Genomic DNA, 24,176 nt, shown 5'->3' on the forward strand with positions numbered 1-24,176 from the left:
ACTGGGCCCCAGGACCAGTTAACATGGTGTTTCCGGGGCCAAGCCAGCTCCAGACATGTCTGGACTCAGGCCCCTGTACTTTTCCTGTAACCCCGTCATTAGTTATAGGATGGACCGACTGCTAAACATGAGGTTGGCTGCTGCTCAGTCACTCCAGATCCAATGCAGCCACACCTCCGCTCCGGAGGCCGGAAAGGGCTCTGCTTAGAGTTTTTATAAAAAGACTGTGTTCCTTAATTACTTCAGCTCTTGCTGTCCTGTGCTTTTCTCTTAGCTCAAGATGGCCTTCCACATGTACTTCCTGAATCCAGGGCTGGCTTCACATGTAGGCAAATAGTAGGGGACAATGCTAGGGCTCTCAGAGACTTCCCCTTCCTCACCCACCTAAACTTCTGACCCTCCTGCTGGTTGGAAGTTGCTTGAACAGCTCCACCTGACTACACGGGAGAACTATCCAGAGAGTGTCTAAAAAGTCCTGATGCCTGCGTCCCGCCGCACACCAAATGAATCTGACTTTCTGGGGTTGGCCCCAGGCAACAAAAAGTACTTTTAAAAAGCTTCCTGGGGCTTCCCTGGTGGAGAAGTGGTTAAGAATCCGCCTGCCAATGCAGGGGTCACGGGTTCGAGCCCTGATCTGGGAAGATCCCACATGCCGCAGAGCAACTAAGCCCATGCGCCACAACTACTGAGCCTGTGCTCTAGAGCCTGTGAGCCACAACTACTGAAGCCCGTGCGCCTAGAGCCCATGCTCTGCAATAAGAGAAGCCACCGCAATGAGAAGCCTGCGCACCACAACGAAGAGTAGCCCCTGCTCACTGCAACTAGAGAAAGCCCGCATGCAGCAACGAAGACCCAACACAGCCCAAAATAAATAAATTAAAAAAAAAAAAAACCTTCCTGGATGATTCTAATATGCAGCCAAGTTGAGAATCACTGGCCTGGACCTTATTATAGAGAGAAAATTGTTTGTCCAGGGTCACATGGCCATCAGTGGAAGTGTTGGAATGAAAATCCAGGTCTTCTGTTTCCTAGAACAATGTCCTTTTCCAAAAGAAATATAGATTGGAAAAGGCAAGGCTCCTTGGAGAGGGGCACTTGAATATCAGTGTACATAGATTTTTGGATGATGGAGGACGCATTATGAAAGTGGAAGAGTGGGCCCAGGGCAGGGGGACTGAAAGGAATGGGCCTGGAACAAAAGCTGAGTTTTACCAACGTTACTGCTCAGCCAGTTACGGGCACTGCCAGGGTCGCAGCCATCAGCAGCATAGCTTGAAGGTACGGGCCACAGACCCTGCCCCGGGCTGAGAAAGAAAACATGTCGACAGCCTCCATTGAGGGTGAGGAGCATACGAGCTTCAGCCAGAGCAACTGTTCTATCGAAAGGATCACATTCACCAGAAATGCTCTCCTTAGAGGATTTAACACCTAGGAGGAGATTATGCTTCTCCACTGAGGCCTCAGCTGTGGGAGACATTGAAGGAACAGGATTGGGGGGAGGGCAGCGACTCAGCGTTGGGGGGTAGATGCAAAGGAGAAATGCCCCCCCCCATCAGGAAATTCACAGCTGCCTTTTTATCCATTAGCCCTCAGTGCCTTTGAAGATTTGGGTGACCTCTCTGCCATAAACAGTCCAGAATGCCAAGTCTCCGGGGTGGTTTGATGGTATGAATCACCCAAATTGAAAGACGAAAGGTACCGGGGAAGGAATGAAAACGATTCCTTCTGCAAGCTCTGGATACATCCCAGAATCTCTAGGGGGAGACTGGAGTTGGTGTCGGGAAGGAGGAGCCTGGGGGGAATCTCTGCGACTGATTCTCAGACTTTCTCCTTGCCTGCCTGCCTGTTTCTTTAAGAGGCACTAAAGCTTTTCAGCCTGCAAGCCACCAGAGGGCACCCATAGACAGGGCTTGGAAGGGCAGCGGGGTGGCACAGCAGAGGGAAAAGCACACACACAAGCTGCAATATACTGAGTAGGCCCAGGAAACTGGAAGGGGGCGTCCGAAGCCACACCCAGGCCCTGGCCTTTCCCGTACAATGGCCACGACCACCCTCCCTTCCTGGTGGCTTATGTACCAAAACAATCCCTGCAGGATCTGGCTCGGTGACAAGCTGGGATTTTCTTTGTCCTTGTTTCCAAGATGAATTTGAAAAACTCGAGTTCTCTGTAGAGTACAAAGACTGGAATGGGCTAAAGATGCCACTTCATTAGCCCACCTTGAGGGCCAACTGACCCAGTCCCCAAACTAATGATCTGGTGACAACGGCCAGTGATGGTTTTAGCCCAAACCTACATTTCTTCTGCACTTATCACACAGGATGAGAATTATCTGCTTATTTACATGTCTCCAGAACTTGACTGGGTTCCTTGAGAGCAGAAACCATATTCTACCAGTTTCTGTTCCCAGTTGAACTGAAATCCATGTCACATATATAGACCATTTGGTCCCATTTCCCCAGGGAGACCTGGAAGACACCAAACGCACAGAGCCTGATTGGATCTCAAATAGAGAAAACCTTTCTGTTTCACGGCTGGGAATTATTTCCAAGTAGGCTAGTCCATGACTCTAGGACAGAGGTCAGCAAACGATAGTCCCCAGGCCAAAGCTGAACCATTGCCTGTTTTGTAAATAAAGTTTTATTTGAACACAGCCAGGGCCATTCATTTATGTAGTGTCTGTGGCTGCTTTTGTGCTACTGCGGCAGGGTTAAGTAGTTGCCAAAGAGACCATGTTGTCTGCAAAGCCTAAAATATTTGCTTGTGGGGGGCCCTTTCCAGGAGAAGTCTGCGGATCCCAGTTTCAGGAGAACGAAATGGCGCATTGGGATCTGGCTGGTGGCAGGACCCCTCCCTCTGGATTCTGGGACACAGTGAGGAAGGCGGTGTCACTGAGCCTCCCAGGGCTGAAAACCAGGCCCCGGGCATGCCCAATCTGCTCTGTGGGGACAGACAGCCAGGCTGAGGGCCCACGGGTCTCGCGTGGGTCCTTTTAGTTCCTGGTTTGGGGCTGCAGTGCTGGTGTCTCCTAGCAGAGATTGGGAGGGGCTGGCCATCTTACAGCAACTCTGTTGTCTCTCTCTAAAAAAAATTGTAAGTAGTTTTCCTGAGATATAATTCACATACCACCCATTTAAAGTGTACAACTCAATCCATTGTCTTTTAACCGCCTCGTCCTGTGACTTTTTTTTCCTCCCCATTTCCTGAAGCTACACCTGTATGAACTTGTTCTCTGTAAAGATGTCAGTGAATTCATTCTCACTCAGGTGTAAGTGAGTGATGACAGTATGATCACCTAGAATCTCTGGGTGACCAGTCCCATGCAGTATTCTTCTGTCTCAGGTAGGTTTTCTAGAAGTAGAGGCTGAGATGGAGTTTGAGGGGCAGAGGAAGATGCCCACAGTGATGCAGTTCCAACAAAGCCTTGGCCAACCTAGCTCTGAAGTGATTACTGTCCATCGGGGTATCCTGAAGCGGGCCTGGAGGTCCAGCCTTTGTACCCCTGCTGCTCCCCATCACCACACGTGAGTCCCAGGGGAGGAGGCTCCCTGCAGCCGAGGCCAAACCTGAAGAGCCGATGCTGGAGGCTGACCACTGACCATTGACCACATCCCCCACAGCTGGGCAGCAATCCTTCCTCAAAGGGGTTCTAGGGGCCACATCTCCACATGCACCCCACTCTTTCACAGAATCCCATCACCCAGTGTCCAGCTAGCTCCTGCCTCCACTCTCCCAGGACCAGGATGCTCCCTTCCTGCTGAGGAGGCCCACTTGCCTTTCACAGGACTCTAGGCTTCCCTCTGCTGAGCCCAAACCGAAAACAGGTGAACGCTGGTCTGGGTTCTGCCCTCTGAAGCCACATGAGTCAATCTCCCTGACAGTAGGGAGCCTCCCCCAACCCTGCCCCCACTCTGATCTCTCCATCCATTCTGCACGAGATGCATGTCCATCATCTCTGTCCAGACTAATCTGGCCAATTAGTCCAAGTCCCTTGGAGGTGTGGTTCCAGCTCTAAATGCAGCGCTTCAGGAGGACCTGCCAGGGTACTCGGACCCACAGCAGCATGTCCTTTGTGTTCTGGAGGACAGAGTCAAATCACAGTGTTGACTTGATGGAAGTTTATCAAAATCCTCAGCTGTTCTCACCAGCTACTGCTAATCCGCACAGCCCCAGACTGTCCTGCTGGAACTGGCTTCCCAGATCCAAGGAGAGAATCTCAGCCTTGTCTCAGTTTCGTTCAACTTTTAGACCATTCCCAAGGGAATTTGCGTTTTTACAGAAAAGGACAAGTATCTGATGAGGGATTTCTAGTTGATGAATTTCTAAAAATTCATCAAAATATGAATTTTTAGCCCTGGAAGTTCTGGTGTCCCTGAAAACACCTGTAGATTGGTGCTTCAGCTCAAACAACTTTAGCATGAAACCCCTTCCTGGACGGTCTCTTTATTTTAAGATATAGGGAAGACAGTTTCTATCCTAACTCAGTAATAATATGGAAACGAATGTAAAATTTACATGAATTTATAAGGGAAATTAGAGCATTCAAAGTCATTTCACACCCCTTTGGGCAGCTTTAGACCCTATTCAGGCCTCTCTGGAGTAGGGCACATGGTCACTCTCTAGGTAGGGGTATTTGAGGTAGATAATTGTGTTGTCCAGCCCGGTAAAGATGGCCACGCACGGCCAAGACACAGACAAGAAAACCAACCAAACAGAACCAAACCGACACCTTATCTGCCATTCTAGACCACTGGATTTTCAGAGCATGAGTGTCCTTCAGAGATGAGCTAGCTGATTCCTTTGTTTTATAGGTACAAACACTGAGACTCAGAAAGAGAAATCACTTGCTCAAGGGCACATATGGAACCAGATTTATGGTGCCCTGATTCTGAGTCTCACTCATGGCATTTAATATGGGTGGTGCCAGGGAGGTGCTACTTGGAGGGAGGGGGCTGTGAGGTTGGAACGTGAAGGTGCGGAGGAGATTCTCAGGTTCTGTTCCTGGTGATCAGAGTTATAGATGCAATCCTGCAGCCAACTGGCGGGAACTACCAAGGGCCATACTTGTAATCTCTCCACCTGTGAGATGGTCCTTTTCATTTATCCAGCTTGGGTTATGGGCTCTTCTTTTGGTTGAATGCTCATGTTTATTAGACAGTGTTAACAGTGTCAGTTATGTGTCTAATACTGTATTACGATGCCCGAAAGAATTTTAAAGTATCCCTGTATATAAGGAGCTTGCAGTCTAGTGGACCATGTCATACACACATGACACACACGTGAACACTAATGGTGTGATGCAGAAAAAAATCTCCCTGTGGGTAGCCTCAGCCTGAGTGGCTGATAAGGGGTTCATCCCAGATCCATTCTCTGTGTGTGAAGCTAACATCAGAGCCACCTTCCATGACCTGAAGAGGAAGCTACATTTCTTTGCCAACAGTCATTTCAGATGGTTGATCCCCTCCCCCCATCAATCCTTATGGAAAACAAGACAGATTTTCCCCCAAGTCCCAAAAGACTGCCTTCCTTGATCCTGCCCCTGGGGCTGTGCTCATGACCCTGTCATTCGGCAAAGAGCGAGGAAACAAGTGGGACTGGGGTTTCCAAAATGTAAGGCATAGTCCTTGCCCTTGAGAAGCAGCTAGTAATCCAGGTGAGAGAAGACTAACTTGAATTTGGGAACAGTAAAGAATGAGGGTGTGGTTCTGACTGTGACTGGGGGAACAGTTCTTAGATGGGAAGGATGATGGGGACTGAGTAATTAGAAAAACCTTCTAGGGTGGGGTCACTTGTGCTAGGTCCTAGGGCACCGGTACAAGAGTACCATACTTGGAGCTTGGGGTACAGGTTTAAATTGGGGTTCACCCAAATTAATTTTGCAAAGGGACCCAGTTCCTTTGCCCTTAGAATTCCCCTCCCATGGTGTCCGCAGTGCCTAACAATTGTGTGACACCCTAAAGTCAGGAAAAGTCTATCTACCCCATCAGTGTGCATTTTCTCAGATTGGCCCTGCTTTTGCTGCCTTTCCTGGCTCTTTCCCCCCAGTTGTGAGTCTCTGTAGTTTCCTTCGGCCTCAGTTTCCTCACACACAGAATAGACAAGAGGTCTATTCCCCTGCTCCTTTCTAAGAAGGTTGGGAAGATAAATGGCATAATAAGCCAGACCAATTTGGTACAAGCCCAGTGAAATATTATGCAGGAATACTTCATTTAAACTATTCTCACTCAGTCTGTGAAGCATTGCCACAAAGACTGCTGGAAGAGGAATTTCAGACAATGATGGCAGCCTTTTTTTCCATTCATTCAACAAAAACAAACATTTCTGAGTTCAAAGAATGGAGGAAGGACAGCCACCCGGCAACTATGCAAGTGGGCTTCCTGGTCACCTTTCCTAAGTGTCCTCGGGCTGGAGCAGCCGGTTTTGGACGTGGCGCTTGGAGATGTGGCACTTGGAGCCAGCTCGGCTGCTAGGGCAGACCACAACCAAACCAGTAAATGCTTTTCCAGACGCTGCAAACCAGTCTTTCTGGGCTGGAGAGTGCGAGGCGAGCTGGACGAAGGCCTGCAGCCTCCAGGGCTCCAACCCGCCCCGTGTCAGGAATCAGCTGAAGACTGATGTCCCCTTTTCCAAAGAGGAGGCCAGGACACTTCCAGGACGAGAGCCTGGGAGGGGCCCAGCTTTGGAGACCTTGGCAGGAGATCTGCCTTCTGCCCCTGGAGCGTGGTCCCAGAGTCTTGGCAGGAGGCCATGTTACGATTGGCATCCTCAACGGTGGAAGAGGAAGCCGACCATGGCTGGACATCCTGTGCCAGTTTGGACGACGGGCTGGGAGCACCTTTCAGGGGAGTCCCCAACCCCGAGCACACACAATCCCACTGCTTTCATTCAGCACAGAAGTCTGGGTTCTAAGTTCAGCGCCAGATGTGACTTTCAAAATGCACAAAAGGAACACAGGATTTCAACAGACAGAATCTTGCATGGCATTTGACTGTAACGGAGCAGTCATCGCCGACCATCCTCCACGGGTTTGAATTCGTTGAAGCCACCTTCCTGGTGGAGGGGTCCTGCTACAGAGAAACTAGCCACTGGGTGTGAGCGTTTCTCCCTAGAGTTGGATTTGGAGAACTGCTGGGGCCGAGTACTCAGCACCATTATGCAGTGATTGGCATGTGTTTCTCTGAGACTAGAGATGGGGGAGCAGGGTACATCGGTGGCAAGATCCCTGGGAATCGGCACTTCTGGAATGGAGTCCTTTCTAGGCCACTAAACAGCATATGTCTTCAGGCAATAAACTCCCTCCTGGCTGGCAGATTCTCAGCTTCCTTCTAGCTCCAAAATTCTAAACAGGAGCGTTCCAAGTGCAAGTGAAGACTATATTTTTAATACGAGTAGAGGGTTGTTGGCAATCTCTAGTAAAGGTAAAGATTTTCATGAGCCCGTGGACATTTGATATCCTTTAAAATCATTATCTATATAACAGATATATAGTTTATATATATCTCTATAGATATAATAGTTTAAAGACAGTTCTAGTTGGATCTGGATAGGTAGAAAGGACAGAAGTCTGCTCAAACTAGCTCAGGAAAAAAGGAGGTTTATTGGACCCCGTAAAACTTAGGGTCAGGGCAGGTCTTGCAGAGGCTGGAGCTGGGAACTGGAAAGTTACTAGTAATGGAGACTGTGTTCATTCATTCTCTTTCTTCCTCTACTATTAGCTTCCTCTGCTTACCCAGAGGCCTTGCTCCCTCATAAATATCCCATGGCTTCAGCTTGCTATGGTGCTGACTTCGCCCTCCCTCTACTTTCCCTTGAAACCTCACCACTGATGGATGGGTCAAGTGTCCATCTTTGTTCTAATCAGCCTTGCGAGGAAGGAGAGTGACGTGGTGCCTGGATGGGGGACAGGAAAGTTTCTCTAGGAAGAGCTGGAATGGGGCAGGTGGGAAACCTATGCAAGACAGGAGCATCTTGACTGCTTGGCTCCCTCCTCTGCAACCATCCTCTCTCCATTTGGCTCCTGGGAATGCTCATCCTGTGGTTCTGCTTTTATTCTGGTGGTTGCTTTGACTGCTCCTTTGATGGTTTTCTCTTGCTGCCTGTCCCGTAGGTTTTGGTGTTCCCCAAGCTTCTGCCCTTCTTCATCTTCCCTTTGCTAGGTCCTCAATGAAGGACCTAGTATGTGCCAGACACTGAGGATACTGAAGAGAACAAGACACAGTCCCCATCTTCCCAGGATTTACAGCTTAGTGAGGAGACAAACAAATAGCTACAGTTGGTTATGATAAGCTCTGTGATGGGACGGGAGAAGGGGTAGTGGTAACGTATAACAAGGACTTAATTATACGTTAAGCATATAAGCATCCAGCAAGGATGCTCCGAATCTGTTTTCAGCTCCAATTCTATCTTGTACTGCAGACCCTGTATTTGCCACTGCTTACTAGACATCTCCACCTACAATTCTGTAGCAGCCTTAGATTTAAACATATCTACAATGGAAATGATTATATCCTACCTAGAGCTGTTGTAAATCCAGGATGACTTATTAGCTAGGTACCCAGGAGTCCATTGACTCTTCCTTTCTCTGATTACCAGAATCCAATCACTTTCTAGGTCTTAACAAGTCTCCCTTAGGGATGTCTGCTGGATGAGCCAAAGCCATGTGACATGGGATAGATGTCTCTATCCCCACCACCACCATTTTTTATTCAAATACATATTATCTCTTTTCCTCGCTCTCACAACGGCCTCCAATTTTTCCTTGGCTGGTTTCTCCCTCCCCTTGCTGCCTCTCCTTGCTCCGTATGTATCAACAAACCACATAGCATCCAGAGTGAAGTTTTGTTTGTGTTTATGTTTTCATCTAGCTCTCATTCAGCTTAAAAAAATCTTTTTTCCCCATTTTTCAAATATAATTTGAGACCATTGAATCTTATAAAATATCTTATTAATTGTGTATGCAACAATACAAATATATTTAAAATGTTTTAAAGATTGTTTTTTACACTGAAGTGTAGTTGATTTACAATGTTGCGCTAGTTTCAGGTGTACAGCAAAGTGATTCAGTTACACATATATATGTATTCTTTTTTTCAGATTCTTTTCCATTATAGGTTATTACAAGATACTGAGTTTAGTTCCTTGTGCTATACAGTAGGAAAAAGCTTGAATCTTGGTGTTTTGCTATTTGTCTCAGCTTTCTTGCCAAAAAACAAAACATTACATTTTATGTTAGTTTTTCCATTTATATAATCAAATATCCAACCCCATATTTTTACATCGTGTGTTTTCCCCAATGTTTGTCACATTTTAGGGTCCCATCTGTGTATCAGTGTATCTGTGGACCCTCTATTTGGTTCTACTGGCGTATTCTTTCTTCTGTGCCAATACTACTCTTAATTTTTACAGTTTTCTGCAAAATCTTAACATCTGGTAAAGTAAGTCCCCTGCCAGTCTGTTATTCAATTGCCTCGGCTATTCTTAGATCTTCCTGTGTGTGTGTGTGTGTGTGTGTGTGTGTGCGTGTGCGTGTGTGTGTGAGTGTGTGTGTATAGCATGAATGTTTCCTGGATTTTGAAACATGTTATGCTAAATAAGCATAAACAGTTTGGAAGATTGAGCATATATGACAGAGCTGTGACATTTCAAAATATCAACCAGATTATAAATACTGACCTGCACAATTGTTCCTGTGCCTCATTAGCTATGAAATACCTTTTTCTTGTATGGCATTTTGCAATTTTTAGAACCTGATGGGATGTAAGAGCATTATTTCCACCATTTTACTTTAAAAATTTTTATTTTTAAAGTTTATATTTTTATCAAAGTTACACATAGGCACAGTCAAATTATTTTACAAGCTTTGCTATGAAAAGTACCTGTCCCTTATCCTTTCCCCCAACATCTCCCTCCCTGGGAGCAGTCATTCTCAACTCTGATTATTTTGGTACTTATTTCCATGGCTTTAGATAATATTTCTAAACTTGTATTGCTACCTCATAATTTTTTTTCAGGTTTAATCATTAAGTTTTAAATATTAGTCCACTGAGGGTTTCTCTGCTCCATCCACTTATACGCTCCCCGCCGCAGCCCCTCAGTGTGTTGGGTCATAATTTTGGTTAGATGGATATATGGGGTTCACGTTAATCTGACTGTGTAAAAAAAACCATGTAGTGAACCACGATGACTTTCTTTCTCTACACAACTTTTTGCTTCTCTATCTTGCTTTTTCGTTTGCTTGGCTTTCTATTTACACGTATCTAATTCAATCACAAAGGCTTCAACAATTGTCTCATTCTCCCCTTCACTATCGTCAGATGTTTAGTCAGCTTAACCTTCTGAGGAGTCTTTCCTGGAGATTTCTGATGTGCTCCAATGTGGGCTGGAAGACTCTATGTCTGGTGAACATCTGTCATTCTGGGCCTTTCCTTCGTCACCAATCTCTCTTTCATCTTGGATCTCCTGGGTCCCATTTCTTCCTTGTTATTAGTTTATTTCTTGGTTCTGGGGGCATGTTCCTCCAGTAGCTTCCTGGGAAGGAGTGGATGTGAGGTAAATATTGTGAGATGTCTGGAAATATCTTTATTCCTCCTTCCCAACTGATTGGCCACTTGGATGGTTATGAAATTCTAGATAGGAAGTACTTTGGCTTCAGAATTTGGAAGGTATTCACCATTATCTTCAAGCTTCCTGTAGTTCTGTCAAAAAGTGCAAAGCCTTACTGATCTTTATAAACTTGTAGATTTTTTTTTCTTGGTAGACAATATTCTAAAATTTCATACTGATGTTTCATCCATTGTGCTGTGTGCTTGGTAGGTCCTTTAAATCTGTAAACTCACGTCCTTCAACTCTGGGAGGTTTCCTTTTTTATTCTCTTCTCTGATTTTCCTCCCTTCCTTCCTCCCTCCCTTTCCTCCTTCCTCCCTCCCTCCCTATGACTCTTCTCCTCCATGTTTTCTGTTGTTTTTACTGGAGCTCCTATTGTTTATGTATCAAAGCTCCTGGACTAGCCCTCTAATTTTCTTCTCTTTCCCATTTTTCCATCCCTTTTTCTTTGTCCTCTTTCCTCAACTTTGCCTTCTATTCTTCTACTGATCTCTTCATTTCTACTATGATGTTTTTAATTCTCAGGAGCACTGGTTTTTGTTCTCTGACTGTTCTTTTTCCTAATAACCTCTCCTTGTTCTATGGTTGCAATATCTTCTCTTATCACTAAGGATATTAATTGTAACTTTTTTTTGAGTTTTCTTCCCCTTGAATCAACTTTGCTTCTTCTAAGTTGTTTTTCCCCATTTGTTCATCTGGGCCTCTGTCTTTCAAGCTGGTGGCTTTCCTCACATGTCTGGAGATCTTTGTTTGTGTTCTTATGTGGACAAAAAGCTGATTAGAAGCTCTGGGTATGTGAATTTAGATTATCCTGAGATGATCAGCCTAGATCATCTCTTGTAGATTTTCAATATCAGTAAGTTTTTTCTTCTTGGGCTGATGTTATTTCCTGTCTCAAGGGCAAATGGCTGGCCTCCAGGGTTCTTGGAGGTGAGGCTCAGAAGAGAGCTGTGAAGCTCAGTGGACATATACTCGCTAATACTTCAGCTTTTACTAGGAAACTCTGCCATCAACTCTGCGCAATCAGGGGAACCGCCTCCTCTTTGATCTTCTCTAGAGAATAAACTTCGAGTCTTCTTCCATGATAGGTAGGCAGTGTCTGGCTGTGCAGAGTTGGGAGGGAGTCTGGGAACCTGGGTCTTACACAGACTTTCAACTATTTCCTTTAGCTCCATTTTCACCTTTATTTCCAGAGATAACTGGTTCCACCCTTCCCTGAACTTTCGGAGAGTTCTATCATCCTGTCATATTGCTTCTTGTTTTTCTGCACTGTTGGCCTAGAACTCAGTTTTCTTGGATCTGCTGAATGGCTAAGTTACTTACCACTCTCTCATCTGCTTCTTAGCTTCCATAATCTTTTTTCTAGAGTTCTGTTCTGTTCTCTCATTCTTTGTTTTTACTTTACTGTCATTTGAGATAGAGTGGGATTTTGTGTGAAACATTTGTTCAGTCCACTCTCTTTACCTTTAATCCTCTTTCACCCACCCTGATTTTTCTTTAATACAGTTCCCATCTTACATGATATACTATTAGGTACCTTCTTAATAATCTTCTATCTTATTCTTTCACTCTTTGCTATACATTTTAGGATCACGTCATCAAGCTACACACAACAACAACAACAAAATGAAAAATAACCTTGAAAAAAAAAGAAAAAAGAAAAATAACCTTGGAATTTTTATGGCAATTAAAATTAAACCCATCCCTTGTGGGTTTCCAGTCCTCTTTGGGAGGACTGGTTGGAACAGATGGAGTTGGGGGGTGACTAAGTCATTAGATGATAACAACCTAAGCATGATCCTGGCCAGAAGCACTTTGATTTTTAGGGTGCCTTTTTACAAAATGGAAAAATGATGTATATCCTAATGAAGGGATCACTGTGGAGGACTTTGATTAATTTCTGAGAGACACCACTTGTCCTGCTTTGATATGGGAGATGTCCTGCCCATTGCCCAAGGTGATTCCTTGGAGAACTTAGCTCCTTTATTGTGTACCGATTTCAGTTCAACTCTTAGGGAGTAACTGTCTCCAACTTCTTGGGTCCTATAGTAGGTTGAATGGTGGCTCCCCAAAGATGAGTCAACTCATAAGCTGTGAATGTGACTCTATCTGGGAAAGGGTCTTTGTAGGTGTAATTAAGATCATCCTGGATTAGCGTAGGCTGTAAATCCAATGACAAGTGTCCTTATAAGAGGAGAGAAGGGGAGAAGACACACAAGGGAGCAGGCAATGTGAACACAGAGTCAGAGATTGGAGTGATGCCTCTATAAGCCAAAGATTGCCACGGGTCATCAGAAGATAGGAGGAATGGAAAGATTCTCAGTCAGAGCCTCCAGATGAAACCAACACTGCTGACACCTTGGTTTATGACTTCTGGTCTCAGAACTGTGAAAGGATAAATTACCACTGCTTGTGGTAATTTGCAACAGCAGCACGAGGAAACTAATACAAGTCCCCTTATTGTAGCCTTATTATTATATCAGAACAGTAAGAACTCAGTTGCCTGCGTGGTATCATATTATGGGCACCCAGAGGGGCTTCTCTGCTTAAAAAAGTCTTTTCTCCCACTTATTATCACAAGTGCCCCGAATCCACAGTGAATCCAGCCTGATGTATAGAGTCAACAGAACTGCACACACATGTGCATCTCCAAGAATGTTCACGGCAGAGTCTTTTTGGTAATAGCCCCACATGACTATCAACAGATAACAGATAAGTGCATTGTGGTCTAGCCACACAAAAGAATGTGATGCAGCACCAATGAATGAACCATGCCCCTGTACAGCAGCACAGATGAATCTCACATACGTGATGTTGAGTGGAAGAAGTTGGACCCCGAAGAATGTATATTGAATAAGTGCATTTATATAAATTTCAAAAGAAGTCATCTATGGTGTTAAAAGCCAGGAAAGTGGCTAGGGAAGGAGGATGTGTGGGGAGGGGAGATAGCAAGAGAGGGGCTTCTGGGGCACTGGCAACGTTCTGGATGGTGGATACCTAGGTACTCCCTTTGTGATAATTTATTGACCTGTATATGCAATATCTGTGCATTTTATACATATTATAACCCACAATATAAAAGGTTTTTTTTTTTAATCCACTATGAGCAATTTCGGAAAAGCAGTATGTAAAAGAAAGCAATAATATAATTGTCTTAGTCTGGGTTTTGCCAGAGCAGTGCCGAGACAACATTTCAGTACAGCAGTCTGATGGGGAGATGTTCCCAGGAAGCCCTGCTTAGGGGAGTGGGGCAGTGAGATGGGGAAAGAAGGATGCAATAAAGGTGGGTTACAGGAGACTGAATAGGGTTCACTCACTTTAGAAATGCGGCAGACAGAATCAGCATGCCTGGGTCCCCCAGAGGCATGAATAAGCCAGAGTGCTTATCCTCCAACTTGCGTTCTCCAGGGCTCCCGCTGCTCCTGGGCGGTACCTCCTTGGCACCTGCGCTAAGAAGGTGAAAAACCTGAGGTGCCTGTACTGGGCTTCATGGGTGGAATGTGGGATTCTGAGTGTCTGGGGCATATGGGCAGCCCACCAACTGCTTCTGCTGTGAGACTGTAACGTGAACATCTCAGAAGAAAATTAGGCATCAGAAGTAGGTCTGCGTGGAATTTAGAAAAAGAGGAGACTGAGAGGCCACCTCTTCGGTTTATCACCAAAATCTCTAGGGGAATGGGTGCCGGCGGACTGACATGGTTAGTCAGATTTTGAACACTTACCTTTAGAATGACTAAGAACTAAGTGAAAGGAAAAATTAAAACTCTCACAAAGCAAGCCCAGTCCTCAGAGTTCAAGGCATCCAAGCTTTAAAGATGCCACACACTGTCGTACGCTCAAACTTTACATGTCCAACGTTCACTGGGGCCTGGAATGTGGCAGGCCCGGCGATAAGTGTGCAGGATTCACAGGAGAATAAAGCAGCGTCCACCCTAATGCAGTTTATGTCTGGATGGGGAGGCATAAAAAGAGGTCTTCCCGATTCCCCAAGTCATTCTTCCGTTCCCCAGGTGTCTGTCAGGCTTCCTGTGCATCACACACTGTTCAGGGCACCTGACTGACGTCACTGAACAGAACAGATGAAAAAACCTGGGCCACGGCTTTCACTCTAGTGGGGGAGACAGACCATAAATGTAAACGTCATAAATGAGTACTTTATAGAGTATGTTGGAAGCTGATAAGCGCTCTTGGAGTGGGGTCTTTGCGCGGACAAGGAAGGGGCTGCACTACAGATCAGGCCTCCGTGAGATGTCACCTCCCAGTTCAACTGCTTGCAGCGAATCCTTGTCTGAAGGTATGATTCTGCAGGAAACCAAGCTGAAAGTGTCTAATACAGAAAATGAACACAGATGGAGGTTTTGGAGGACCACGAGCTGGCTTTTGGAAGCATTGTGTTTGAGCTGCTTGTGGGCCTCCCAGTATAATATCTGGGAGGCGGCTAGACATCCGGGTCCTTAGCATCAGAAAGCAGCTGAGGCTGGCTAGGCAGGCTTGCGGGTGTCAGGGCACCTGTCTCTCCGGTCAAGTTACCCAAGGAGAGTGTACCGTGTGAGAAGGCTGGGGAGGAGGGCAGAGCACTGAGAAACACCCAGCTCAGGCCGATGGAGGTGGGGGCTGTGAACAGCCTGAGAGGGAGGGGCCAGAGAGGTGGGAGGGGCCAGAGAGGTGGGAGGGGCCAGAGAGGTGGGAGGAGAGCATGGAGTCCTGCAGGTGCACGGATAGAGGCTCAAAGAGGAGGGAGAGGTCAACGTACCAAATCCACCACGGACAAGCAGGATGGGGGGCCTGGCTTCCTAGGTGGGAGTTAGAGGTCCTTGGTGTCATCAGTGGGAACCGTCTCCATGGAGCTCCATGAAAATGCGAGGCTCAGGTGACCATGAGCTGAGAAGTGATTGGGAGATTGGGACGGAGTCAGCAAGTGGAGAGGAGCCCTTTGGGAAGCTTGGCTGTGACCTTGGGGGGTGCGGGCAGAGGGAGGATTGGAGGCTGAGATTCCTCTATGTTCACATCCTGAAAGGAAAAAGCCACCACGGGTGGGGAGAGTGCAGAATAGTAAAAAATGAGAGTGAATGATGACAGGGAAACATTTTTAAGAAAGAAGCTGTGGAAAGCAGGTGGATGGGGAAATGGGAAGGCAGGAGGAGACACGCCAGTAGGCTTTTGACTTTTCAGAGCCCTTCACAACCAGTTGGGACCATCACTGGCCGAGAGGTAGACGAGATTGGGCTCTCCATTTTCCAGATGGGGAACTAGAGCACAGAGAAGTTCATGCCTGGTCCAAGGTCACACGGGGGACACCAGAATTCCCCATTCCTCATCCTGGGCACCGGCCCCCAGATCCCTCACCTTCTGAGTTCGCTCATGCACTTTCCAAATGCACCAGGGAGCATGCAGAGGCCAACCGGCCTCCAAGTTGCTTCGAAAATGAACACTCGAGGCAGCGAGTGACTTGAGGCAGGCATTTATCCAGGTTGACAAAAGACTGAGAACCTGAGGGATAAGCTGGTGAGAGGAGGAAACCTGATTTCTACAGTTTGTGATGGCAAGAAGTCTTCCTGAGAGCCGACACACCTCGCCAGGGGTCATTCGACAAGCGTGTATTGTGTTTCCTGCGTGCCCGGCACTGTGCCTGCACAACCTGGACGTCGCAGGGGACTTGCGGTTGCCGGCGAGCATGGAGGCCTATGAATGGTGTGCAGCAGGAGGCTGGGGGTGGTAGTGTTGGATGCTGATTTAGAGCCAAGCAAGCCTGAAGCAGGTGAGACGTCCTTGCCAGCCAGGAAGGGTGGAATCAGTGAGCCCAGGGTATCTGGAGTGTCCAGGAACCTGGGCTCCAGTCCTGGCACTGCTTGGACAAGTCTGCAGGCCTCAGCCAGGTTAACACGTCTCTGAAGCCCTCCACCATCATCACATGGTCCTGTGTGAGCCACAGACCGTGTTGGCCCTAATACTCTGCAGGGGACGGGGTGGGTACCTGTACAGGGCTCTAGGGAGGCAGGGAGGGAAGGATGGCTGCAGTAACAGACAGAAGGAAAGTGCCATTTACCTGAAATTTCCATCTCAAACAGGTGGCAGTGCCCACATGCAATTTTCAAAGCCCCCTTGATGAGCGCTCCAGGGCTACAGGTGGCTCTGGGTTCCTCACACCTCCAGGGGGCTCTTATCTCCAGGCAGGCATTTCTATGGACAGATCTGAGCCAGGTTTAATAAATATTTTATTTTGTTACTTTAGATATTCATATGTTTATAGGCATCTGATTAATTTTTTAAAACATAGGGCTTGCTTTTTAGAAGCATATTAAAAAATCAAGAAAAAAATTAAACCAACATAAGTTTTATTGTAAACTCTTTTAGAATAAACTTGTTTACAAGTGCCCCTTGGGGATCTGCATGAACTTGGCTCGAACCTGATTCTGTGGTCTCCCCATGATGTCTAAGTGGTCAACATTGTACCTTCTCTGCTCCCCACAGAAACCTCACTGACACTGGGCATTCTGTGGATTGCATGGATGTTTCCTGAAGATCTGGAGGGTTAAGGGGATGACTGTCCCAGCACACTGTCCAGCCACACCCACCCCCCTCTCTCACCCCTGTCCCCACCCTCTGCTTCTCTCCCCATGGCTCCCTCGCCTGCACACCCAGGATATTCTGTCCCCTTCAGCAGGGCAGTCATGTTACCCGTGAGCCAACACACCACCTCAATTTCTACCCCAAGGGAAATTCTTACCAAATACAATGTTCTACCTAAAGAAGTCTGGAGAATACAATTTTCTCCACCAGCTTTCCCACAAAAGCATCTCGTTTGACAGTTTCAGTTCTCAGTGTAGCTCACAGCTGCAGCTGGGCAAACGGGTGCATCCAGGCATGGCGGTCAGGAACCTATACTCCAGACTGACCCCTCTCATCCTCATGTGCCCCCACTTTCCAGCCCACTGCAAGCTTGCTTCTGCTCTTGCCACTCCCCAGAACAGTGCTGTCCAACAGGGTATTCTGTGAGGATGGTAATGTTCTATTCTGAGTGGTCCAGCATGATAACCACTAGCCATGTGTGGCTGCGGAGAACATGCAATGTGGCTCGTGGAACTGAATTTTAAATTTTATCTAAGTTTGACTTAATTTTAATTGCTACATGTGGCTAGTGGCAATTGTATTGGGCAGTGCAGCTCTAAGTTACTTGTTGACTTTCTAGTGAGCAAATTCAATGCCCACGTTTCTGTCTGAATCTCACTTTCAGTCCCTGCAGCATCCTTGCCCCTCTGCCAGCCACCACATCTTGTCCTGGCCCTTCTCTTTTGTTCCCATAACTTCAAATACCTTCCATACACCTACAACTCACAAATCTATTTCTTTCAATTAGACTTCTTTCCCGGGCTCCTGACCTAATTTCCAAATGTTCTGTGGATGTCTCCACAACAATCTCAAAATAAATATGTCCCAAAGTAAACTTATTATTTCTCCCCACATTTCCATACCCACTTCAAACAAACTGATCTTTCTCTATTTCTGGGCTAAAAACGGGGGAGCTGTCTTCTTAAAATCCTCCCTCTCCCTCCATATGTAATCAGTCACTAAAACCTATGGAGTCCACATCAAACCATTTCCTGAAAGCATCCCCTTCTCTCTGTGCCCACCGCTGACACTATTATACATGCAGAGCTGGCTCTGTAACTTGTAGGTCCAGTGCAAAATGCAGGGCCCCTGCTGGGGGTGGGGAATCAGTCTCCCTTCCTGTGTGCCTCCACCCAACCCACAGGTGGAAGGGCAAACGCTAAGGGATTGCAAGTAAAGAGAAGCTGGGTACCTGCACTGGAGGTGGGCAAGGGGGCCCTGCTGAGTCACTCTGCAATGTGCCATGGCACTGCCAGCCCAGGGCAGTGGTGGCCACTGCCTTGTCCTGTCCAGAGACGCCAAGGAGCCTGCACTCAACCTTGGCCCTCTCTGAGCTTGACTTGGGCTCCGCTGGGGCTGGAGGGCAATACGGAACCTGACTCCCGTCCCCCACCAATGTAATGGGGTCAAGTGATAGGAGTGGGGAGGGGGAAACTGGGTGGAACCTGAGGTGCCAGGGGCATGGCGTGGGGAGGCAGCGGGAGGTGGGACTGCCCAGGAACAGAGGCTGCAAGCCTTCAGCACATTCTTCATTGGCCACAGACTCTACTCCCAAAACACAAATTCAAAGAAAAAAGGATCAAGAATTTCCAGATGGTGCCCTCAGAGCCTTAAACCCCTCATGCAGGGCCCTTCTGAATGAGGGACCCTGGGTGACTGCTCTGGTTGGTTGCCTATGAAGGCCCCCTGCACACGTCCTAAAACTAGACCCACCAGAAGTTAGCTAGGGGTGGTACCTACCCCCTGGTGGCATTTGGAAATGTGTCAGGTGCATGAGGTTGTCACAGTGACTGAGGGGTGCTTATGGAATTTAGTGAGCAGGGATGGGAGACACTAAATGTCCTGCTAAGCCTGGAACAGTCCTGAGTCAAACGATTAATAGCGCCCCCGCAGAAACGCTGCCCAGGATGCTGCTATGTCCTATGGTGCATGCTGTTACTTCCACCCAGGATGCCTGTCCCGGGCTCCTTGCCTTATATTATAAACTCCTTAGCTATTCATCCCGGAGTCTCCTCCGGCCCAGCCCTGGGAAGCAGAGCCCGCTGTGTCTACTTTTCTTAGGGTCCCTATCGAGTTTCACTGTAGTTGCTGACTCACGTGCCATCTCCTTCATGGCTGCAATCACATGGAAAGCTTCAGTCAAGAGGAAAGAGCCCTGGATTGGGAGCCAGGTTGCCTCTGGCTCCATCACTGTCTTTGCCACCCACGAGCTGGGAGGACCTGGTAAGTCATTTCTCCTCTCTGAACATCCAGCTCTATTCTGCCATCATCAGAAAGCCCTCAAGTGCATCTCTGAAAACAACCCTTCAACTGGCACCATAACCTTGATGAATGACACCACCTCCTCATCTTCATTTCCTCTGTCTTTTTTCCTGTCCAGACTTGAACTGAAGGCGTAAATCATCTTTCCTTTATTCCAGGACACGCACACCTCTAGGTGGAGAAGGGAGATGGTAAAGAGATAGGGGCATTTCCTTAATTTCTCTTTCTGATTATATTCCAATAGAGATCTATTTAAAAAAAAAAAGAGATAGGGGCACAGATTAGCATTCCCACCTGTTCTTTTTTTAAAAATTGTGGTAAAATATATGTAACATAAATCTTACTATTTTAACCATTTTAAAGTGTACAATTCAGTGGCATTAAGTACATTCACAATGTTGTACAACTATCGCCACTATCCATGTCCAGACCCAAACAATAACTCCTCATTTCTCCCTCCCCAAATTCCCTGGCAACCACCATTCTACTTTCTGTTGGTATGAATTTGTCTACTCTAGGAATCTTACATAAGTGGAATCATACCGTATTTGTTCTTTTGTATCTGATCTATTTCACTTTGCATAAAGTCTTCAAGGTTCATTCATGCTGTAGCACAGGTCAGAGTTTCCTTCTACTTAAAGGCTGAATAATATTCCATTGTATGTATAGACCACATTTTGTTTATCCATTCATCCATTGGTGGACACTTGAGCTGCCCACCTGTTCTTTTTTTTTTTTTTCCATTTTATCTTTGGCTGCGTTGGGTCTTCATTGCTGTGCGTGGGCTTTCTCTAGTTGCAGTGAGCAGGGGCTACTCTTCTTTGTGGTGCACGGGCTTCTCATTGTGGTGGCTTCTCTTGTTGCGGAGCACGGGCTCTAGATGCATGGGCTTCAGTAGTTGTGGCACAAGGGCTCAGTAACTGTGTCCCACGGGCTCTAGAGCGCAGGCTCAGTAGTTGTGGTGCAGGGACTTAGTTGCTCCGCGGCATGTGGGATCTTTCCGGAGCAGGGATCAAACCCGTGTCCCCTTCATTGGCAGGCGGATTCTTAACCACTGCACCACCAGGGAAGTCTCTGTTCTTTTTACTCAGCATACTCAGCATATCTCCTCTCTCATGCCCAGCCTCCATCATCCCATCGGATGATACTTATAACACACAAATTCAAAGACAAAGTTACTAAGAGTGTCAAGACAGCTACAGCAGAACATTGAACCAAGGGTGGGCCCTTCTGAGTCTGGTGTCTTGTGCAACTGCACACGTCCAATGCCCATGATGCCAGTTCTGGGGAGGGTCCAGTAAATGACCTTGGCTAAAGGAAAAGAGGCAGAGAAAAGTAGAAGGAAAACAGTGGCCAAGGGTTTACACAGAGTGGCTCTCTTGAAGAGCCCCAAATAGAAACAGCAAAAAGCAGGAAGATCAGCAAAATGAAATGACAGCCAACAGTTTGCAGTAAAAATGGAGGCAGAAGTACTTCCAAAATTATATGGAAGCACTCAAACTCTATGGCTTCCTAGGGCCATTCAGCACGGTCAAGCCCCGCACAACTCAGTAAACCCTGATCTATCAGGGCTTTGTTCCTGAGCCCAGGAATGTTCAGGAAGAAGCCTCAGCATCCTGAAGAGGGGGTGGGGTACAGTGAGTAATTTCTGTTAAAAAATGTGTATGTAGGTTTTCTTTCTAACATATATAATAATATATATATATATATATATATGTTTTAAGTTCTGATGGTTGGAGGGTTAAGCTTTAAATTTTAAGAAACTCTGCTTGTGTAGCATACCACATAATTGAGGTGCTATTGTAGCTTTGACACCCTATAGCAAATATTTAAAGCTCTAGGTAATTGCAGAAAAAAGTACTTGGAGGGCATGGGCTGTGTTTTCTATTTCTTTTGCATAACTGGTGATACTTTGTTAAGACACATATTAGGTTGTTGGTAAATTCTTGTTGAAGGGCTGTGTATGGTTTGGGGAGGAATTTGACGTGAACCTGGTGAATGGTCCTGCTAATTTTACCTACATTTAAAGTTGGTTTTATTTAGAGAAGAGCTAACACCCATCCTTCTCAAACTCTTCCAAAAAATTGCAGAGGAAGGAACACTCCCAAACTCATTCTATGAGGCCACCATCACCCTGATACCAACACCAGACAAAGATACTATAAAAAAAGAAAATTACAGACCAATATCACTGATGAATATAGATGTAAAGATCCTCAACAAAATACTAGCAAACAGAATCCAACAACATATTAAAAGGATCATACACCATGATCAAGTGGGATTTATCCCAGGGATGCAAGGATTCTTCAGTATACGCAAATCAATCAGTGTGATACACCATATTAACAAATTGAAGAAGAAAAACCATATGATCATCTCAATAGATGCAGAAAAAGCTTTTGACAAAATTCAACACCCATTTATGATAAAAACTCTCCAGAAAGTGGGCATAGAGGGAACATACCTCAACATAATAAAGGCCATATACGACAAACCCACAGCAAACATCATTCTCAGTGGTGAAAAAATGAAAGCATTTCCTCTAACATCAGGAACAAGACAAGGATGTCCACTCTCACCACTATTATTCAACATAGTTTTGGAAGTCCTAGCCTTGGCAATCAGAGAAGAAAAAGAAATAAAAGGAATACAAATTGGAAAAGAAGAAGTAAAACTGTCACTGTTTGCAGATGACATGATACTATACATAGAGAATCCTAAAGATGTCACCAGAAAACTACTAGAGCTAATCAATGAATTTGGTAAAGTTGCAGGATACAAAATTAATGCGCAGAAATCTCTCATTCCTATACACTAATGATGAAAAATCTGAAAGAGAAATTAAGGAAACACTCCCATTTACCATTGCAACAAAAAGAATAAAATACCTAGGAATAAACCTACCTAGGGAGACAAAAGACCTGTATGCAGAAAACTATAAGACACTGATGAAAGAAATTAAAAATGACACCAGCAGATGGAGAGATATACCATGTTCTTGGATTGGAAGAATCAATATTGTGAAAATGACTATACTACCCAAAGCAATCTACAGATTCAGTGCAATCCCTATCAAATTACCAATGGCATTTTACAGAACTAGAACAAAAAATCTTAAAATTTGTATGGAGACACAAAAGACCCCGAATAGCCAAAGCAGTCTTGAGGGAAAAAAACAGAGCTGGAGGAATCAGACTCCCTGACTTCAGACTATACTACAAAGCTACAGTAATCAAGACAATATGGTACTTCCACGAAAACAGAAACATAGATCAATGGAACAAGATAGAAAGCCCAGAGATAAACCCACGCACCTATGGTCAACTAATCTATGACAAAGGAGGCAAGGATATACAATGGAGAAAAGACAGTCTCTTCAATAAGTGGTGCTGGGAAAACTGGACAGCTACGTGTAAAAGAATGAAATTAGAGCACTCCCTAACACCATAAACAAGAATAAACACAAAATGGATTAGAGACCTAAATGTAAGACCGGACACTATAAAACTCTTAGAGGAAAACATAGGAAGAACACTCTTTGACATAAATCACAGCAAGATCTTTTTTGATCCACCTCCTAGAGTAATGGAAATAAAAACAAAAATAAACAAATGGGACCTAATGAAACTTCAAAGCTTTTGCACAGCAAAGGAAACCATAAACAAGACGAAAAGACAACCCTCAGAATGGGAGAAAATATTTGCAAACGAATCAACGGACAAAGGATTAATCTCCAAAATATATAAACAGCTCATTCAGCTCAATATTAAAGAAACAAACAACCCAATCCAAAAATGGGCAGAAGACCTAAATAGACATTTCTCCAAAGAAGACATACAGACGGCCACGAAGCACATGAAAAGATGCTCAACATCACTAATTATTAGAGAAATGCAAATCAAAACTACAATGAGGTATCACCTCACACCAGTTAGAATGGGCATCATCAGAAAATCTACAAACAACAAATGCTGGAGACGGTGTGGAGAAAAGGGAACCCTCTTGCACTGTTGGTGGGAATGTAAATTGATACAGCCACTATGGAGAACAATATGGAGGTTCCTTAAAACACTAAAAATAGAATGACCATATGACCCAGCAATCCCACTACTGGGCATATACCCAGAGAAAACCATAACTCAAAAAGACACATGCACCCCAATGTTCATTGCAGCACTATTTACAATAGCCAGGTCATGGAAGCAACCTAAATGCCCATCAACAGACGAATGGATGAGGAAGTTGTGGTACATATATACAATGGAATATTACTCAGCCATAAAAAGGAACGAAATTGAGTCATTTGTTGAGATGTGGATGGATCTAGAGACTGTCATACAGAGTGAAGTAAGTTAGAAAGAGAAAAACAAATATCGTATATTAACGCATGTATGTGGAACCTAGAAAAATGGTACAGATGAGCGGGTTTACAGGGCAGAAGTTGAGACATAGATGTAGAGAACAGACATATGGACACCAAGGGGGGAAAACTGCGGTGGGGTGGGGATGGTGGTGTGCTGAATTGGGCGACTGGGATTGACATGTATACATTGATGTGTATGAAATTGATGACTAATAAGAACCTGCAGTATAAACAAACAAACAAACAAAACAACTAATACTAAACTTTCATTGGGTTATTTGTATGGAAATATGTTAATATAAATGTTTCTGACATTACATGAAATTTCTAAAAATCTTA

At 45.5% G+C, this 24,176-nt stretch overlaps 1 long non-coding RNA gene across 1 annotated transcript in view; it reads left to right on the plus strand.

The window, feature by feature from the left end:
- LOC309639466 overlaps window positions 1–14,185 on the plus strand; it is a 31,262-nt gene extending 17,077 nt beyond the window's left edge. Inside the window, exon 2 of the long non-coding RNA XR_014251673.1 lies at window positions 12,189–14,185. This is a non-coding gene — a long non-coding RNA (uncharacterized lncRNA). The remainder of the gene's footprint in view (window positions 1–12,188) is intronic.
- Window positions 14,186–24,176: the final 9,991 nt, after the last annotated feature.

Source organism: Balaenoptera physalus, assembly GCF_965194825.1.
Source record: "Balaenoptera physalus genome assembly, chromosome: 12".
Taxonomy (NCBI): Eukaryota; Metazoa; Chordata; class Mammalia; order Artiodactyla; family Balaenopteridae; genus Balaenoptera; species Balaenoptera physalus.